At 35.9% G+C, this 6,000-nt stretch overlaps 1 long non-coding RNA gene across 2 annotated transcripts in view; it reads right to left on the bottom strand.

The window, feature by feature from the left end:
• Positions 1-344: 344 nt before the first annotated feature.
• The window catches only part of LOC100609100 (uncharacterized), a 325,990-nt gene continuing 320,334 nt past the window's right edge, over positions 345-6,000 (bottom strand). For both annotated transcript variants that reach the window (XR_010158113.1, XR_010158114.1), the window contains one exon: positions 345-660. This is a non-coding gene — a long non-coding RNA (uncharacterized LOC100609100). The remainder of the gene's footprint in view (positions 661-6,000) is intronic.

The following is a 6,000-nucleotide window of genomic DNA, read 5'->3' as shown; positions in this document are numbered from 1 at the left end:
AGGGAGTCTGAAATATAAATCCCACTGGAGTGTTGTTCCCTTTTGAGGCAAGAAAGCTAGACTTCTATAGCCCTGTATATTCCAGGCATTGTTTACATACCATTCCTGAAGGAGGAAAGAAGTGTCACAGCCTCCTTGGCTAGTTTGCTCCTAATAGCTAAGGGCAATTTTTAGGGCGCAGTGGGTGGAGAGATAAGGAGTTAGGAGGTGGGTGGATGGGAGCTCTGATACATTTGCAAACAGCATTGCCAGCAGCTGAGGAATAAGTGCAACAACCCAGGAAGGGGGACCTAGGCAAGGCAACACAGCTTCTACTGAGCTCAAACAATCACTGACCCTAGCATCAGGAAAATCATTTAATTGGTGATCCCAGATAGTTTTTTAAAAACAGATTCATCCAGAATCTGTTTGGGCATGGAAAAATGGTAGATATACAAATGTCCACATAACCGAAGATCTATGAAGCAGCTCCATACAATAACATGGAAGAATCAGAATATCTGTACAGAGGAATTCATCAGATGATATCAAACTTGGGACTAGAAGTTGACCCCACATGACATTCTGCTGGAGAGGACATGTAGGACAAATTCATTCGCCTGCCAGCACAACTCTCTTCTCTCCTTCAAGAATGGCTGCCAGCCAGCAGCAACTGAAATTCTATCCAAACACAGAGAAAGAACTTTTAAGGTAACAAAATCAGAAAGTCAAGCTCTTAAAAAAATTGATTATAATATTTGTTTCATCCAAGAAGACAGTTAAAAAAAGGTTCTTTTGAAAACATCAATAAATCGTTAGTATCTAAAAGAGCAAAGGACCTTATTACAACATCACAATTCTATCCACAGGGTAATTCAATTACTGAGTCTGTTCTACACCAAGCGAAGTCAAGAGAGCATGTTCCCAAAATATTATTACCTTTTCTTTATACACATTTACATCTCTGTCTAGTGTTTCAGTCCTTACACCAACCCAGGAGTTTGGTGGTTCTTTGGCATGATTAAAATGTGAAACACCTCCATCAGCAACATCCCATGATGCCAGCCCATGTTTAACAAGGATATTAAATATTTTCATCTTCTTTCTCCCCATTAAACCTTAAAGGGTCAACATTCCATTTCAATAATGATTGAGTCTACACATTCCCTGTAAAATATCACTGACATGATGAAAAAATTAAAAAGCAAATTTAAAAATGAAAAAATACAAAAACAACTTTTAAAAAATACTTGGTATTGCTAAAATACAGAAGCTGTCAATGGTCAAGAAACATTAATTTTTCTTTTCTGGAAGTTGTGAAGGAGAATGACTTAGATTAAAAGAAAAACTGATTGTTGTTGACTGGCCTGTTATTCAACATTAACAAAGGAGAAGAACTTACAAACTGAGTAGTTAGGTTTCCCCAACAGAACTCAGAAAATCCCCAAGGTCTACACAGTAGGACATAAAGCAAAGACAGTTCCTAGAGGAGGCTGTCTCCCAGATGGGTGGCCCATTGTTTATTTTTACTTCATCTGATGCACAGTTTGTATGAAGCTTGTATTTTACCTTGGTGTTCTTCAATAAGAGAAGCTGGGTGAGTAAAGAGGGAATGTGGGATTTACAATACCCCAGCTAACTTTAGACCACTTCAATAAATCCAAAAGGAAAGAAAAAATAAATAAAGCCTAGGTAGAACTGTGACTTTCTCTCACACGTGAATTGTCACAATTTCCCTCTTTTGTCCATTCCTACTGGAGACTGCACCTTTGCACTGTTTTGACATCCCCAAGTTCCACCAGCAGGAATTGGAGAAGAGAATATGTTAAGGAATACATGTTGAGAGAAAAATCAAAGGACATAGAAACTACTTGAATACCATCAATAAATAATTTTTAAAATATAGAATATTAAACAATTATTAAAAGAAATGAATTAATACAAATTAACTAAGATAGAAAAATCATCAATGTATTAAGGAAAAAAAAGAACAGGTAGGAAAGAGTATCTGCAGCATGGTTACATTTTTATTTGAAAACTTTAAACATGTTTACTAAATATAATGTATAGTATAGATGTAACATATAATTCAGGAATGGAACAATATGTAACAAAATGTTCATAGTAATTATATACAAGTGGTAAGATCATAGGGAATATTTTTACTCTTTATATTTTTCTCTATTGTCTAAATATTTACTTTTTTAATCAGAAAAAAAATCAATACAAATGTTTCTCTTCTTGGTGGCAGCTTACCATATGGAACTGATAAAAATGTTGATGTTACAATGTATGCATGTGGACTCTCTTCAGTATGTGTTCTTTTTCTGTTGTCTTTACAAGACAATACCTTACATAGAAGTTGAGAATCCAATAGAAGGAAATTCTGACCATTAGGCAAGGCAGGATTTTGCTTCACTCTTGAAACAAATGGCTCCCCATTCAGACTATATATTGGTGTACTTCTGGCAAAAGCACATATCCAAGGACAACGTCAGTGTAATGGTCCTACTTGTTTTATGTGACTGTGTTAAAGCAATTTACATTTTGAAGTTTGGTTACTTGGTTATTTACATAGCACAAACTTCAGACTTCTATTTCTGGTAATGGTAGATTAAATAATTCCTACTAACACTCCTGCTAAAGACACTAAAAAAACTGGATAAATATTCAAATACTTGAATGCTTTGGAGAGCTCTGAAGGCCAAGATCTGGGAGAAGCTGAAACCTAGACAAGTAAGCTTGGCAATTGAGCCTACTTTTTCCTTAGGGACATCTGCGGTTCCTGAAAATTTGGCTGAAAGTCTAAGGAGATGAGCAGCTCTTTTGATAGGAGTCAGGGTGAATTACAAGTAGCTTGCTCTCTCAGGGACTGATGCCCAACTTTGAATCATCTTGATCCTTGAGCTTGGGTTAAGGTGATCCCAGATTGCAAGTTTCTCTGGCTGCCTGACAGAAGCAAAGGTAAGTCCTCTCTGAAAAAATATAGTCTCATCCTATGCTTCACATAACTTTAAAATTTTTCATCTGCAATAATTTCTTTTGGTATTTCTTGTAGCATGAATCTTTGGTATTTCTTGTAGCATGAATCTTTGGTATTTCCTGCAGTATAAATCTGCTGATGATGAAGGCTTTCAGTTTTTCTTTGATTGAAAATAAATTCATGTCACCTTCATCCCTGAAAGATACTATTTCCCTGGAATAGAATTCCAGGCTGTTTATAATTGCATCTCAACATCTCGAAGAGATAATTACACTATTTTTTGGTTTCCATTGTTTGTACTATAGCATCACAAGTGCTCAAATTTCTAGGTATCTTGAACTCTGAAATCTATCTATAATATTTTCAGTAAGTCAACAATAAATGGATTAATTAGGCTTCTATAATAGGTCTCTATTCAATGCCTCTACTGCCTCAATATCCACTTATTTATCAGTCCACTACAGAGTAGCTTCTATCCCTAACTTCTGGAACTGTCCTCATTAAGAACAACAGCATCTTTGCTACTTTTTTTTTATGCAGCAATGTTATTTTGTTGTTTGCTCAAAAGGATTGCCCATAGTCAATGACATTTTATGTTGGATTCTTCAATGGCATATTCTCTTAGTTTTTATTTCTCTATGTATATTCCTTCTGTCTCAACTTTTCAGACTCATCTTCCCCTTGCAGCCACTTTGGCCATATTCACGAGCCTTTTATTTCTTCAATGCCTCACAGTCTTTGCAATCTTTTGGTCCTTTGTATAGTATCTTCCTTACTAAACCATCCACTCCTCCTATCTTGTAAATTACTTTGTCAAGGTAAGTTATATTTATTTTGAATCTCAGATTAAATGCCCTTTCCTCTGGGGGAAAAAAAAAAAACCTTTCCTACACTCCCAACAGTAGTTTAAGAGCTTCTGTTCTTTTTGCTGTCAACCACATGGTTGTAGAAGTTATTTTTACCATTAATTGTTGGTTTAATTATATTATTTCTCACTAGGATATCAGCTTTATGAGGGTAGGGACATCTTGTTTTTGGTTGAGTCTCCAGGGTCTAGCACATAGCCTAGACTCCACTAGGCACTCAGTAAATACTTATTAAGTGAATAAGTCTGTCCTATTCTCCCCTTTTTCCATCAACCATGGTAGTGCCTATATTCAGCTTTCATTACAGAATTTCTGCAATAGCCTCCAGACACATGTCCATATCTTTTCCTCTCTCACATTTCAACCTACACACTGTTTTCATATCAATATAGTCTACTTGGCTTTTATATACTGTTGTTCCTCCTCTCTTTTACAAAACACATATGTCTGGACAATCTTATTCAATAACCATCTATACATTTACTAATGTACCTCCAAATATACAAATAAGTACAAATAGAAACACACATATATATATGTGCTTGTGTGTATATATGTATATACAAACACACACATGCACACCTTCTAATTAATGTTATAGCTACATATTATGCATTGAGATTCATAGGCTTGAATATAACAGGTAAGCACTTAAAATATGGAAGATAATGAGTTACACTGTGGGCAGCATGCTGTAGTTATATATTTGTAGCAGAATTATGAATTTATGTTATGTTTGTTATATTACAAATCTGTGTTTATAACACAATGCCCACATTATAATATTATTTTCCTTATTTCTAAGTTTCTCTCTGTTATCTTCAATTCTGTGGGTCTCAATGCCTGAAAACATGGATAATGATATAACTTCCCATTCTAATTATGAAATGTTTAAGTATCTTTCTTTCCTCTTAATTTCAGTTATTTCACAGAAATATTGGTTACTCTGTCAAACACATAATTAATTAACTCTACCACACCACTAAACTTTCCCTCATCTTTAAGATACTGCATCACTGTTTGGAACTATATTCCCCCAGAATTTGCATGTTGAAGCCCTTATACTCAGTATGACTGTATTTGAAGACAGGGCTCTTAAAAGCCCTTCAATTACTTTTAAAGAGATAATTAAGATTAAATGAGGTCATAAAGGTGGAGCTCTAATCCAATACAATGGGTGTCCTTATAAGAAGAGGAAGAGATACCAGAGCTGTGTGCACACAGGGGAGTGGCCATGTGAGGACACAGTGTGAGGGCAGCCATCTGCAAGCCAGGGAGAGGCTCAGAAGAAACCAACCCTACCAGCACCTTAATCTTGGACATTCAGCCTCCAGACTGGAAGGAAATAAATTTCTGTTTTTTAAGCAACTCTGACTCTGGTATCCTGTTAAGACACCCCTAGCTGACTGATACCATCACCCTCCATGTCACCGAACATCTCCATCATTCTGAACATGTCCTTCTCCCTAAACACCTGTATCAGATTTAGCTAAGACTCCTCCTCCCAAATATGATTTAATATTATATTTTTGTCTTTATCTTCACTGTAGTTACTTAGGTCCCAATTTCTTCGTCTTCCTGAACTATAGTTGTGTTGTGTCTGTTCTCTTTTGCCTCCCATCTTTGTCCCCTTTTTCCTTTCCTCAACCTACTACCTAAATCATCTTTCTACATAACAAAAGTGATTGCATCACATCCCTCTTAAAAACCTCTAATCTGCATGAACTATAAGACACAGGGCAAATGCCTTTTTTGGGGATACATGGTCCCATGGACCTGGGCTCAACTGAACTGTCTAGCCTTTTCTCCATCACTGTTCCTCAGCCTCCAGCCACACAAAAAAAGGCTGCAGCGTAACTCAATTTCTATCTTGGACTGTTATGTTTTCTGACTTCTCTCTTGATTCAGTGAAGCCTTTAAAACACATCTGGGCAGAATAAGCATTCCCTGCATTGTCACCATCACCTTTTTTTTTTTTTTAATAAATAACTCTGTGGTACATTCATAAAATGAAGTGAGTATGTTTACATGACTATTGCACTAGATTATGAGTCTTTTGAGAAAATGAACAGCATGTAATTTATGTTTGTATTTTGCATGCTTAGCATTGGGCATGACCATAGTACTTGACAAATAAGAGTTTCATAAATGAATGGACAAAATAATAAATTA

Source organism: Pan troglodytes, chromosome 5, assembly GCF_028858775.2.
Source record: "Pan troglodytes isolate AG18354 chromosome 5, NHGRI_mPanTro3-v2.0_pri, whole genome shotgun sequence".
Taxonomy (NCBI): domain Eukaryota; kingdom Metazoa; phylum Chordata; class Mammalia; order Primates; family Hominidae; genus Pan; species Pan troglodytes.
Note: the sequence above shows the minus strand (reverse complement) of the source record. Positions and strands in the feature narration are given on the sequence as shown.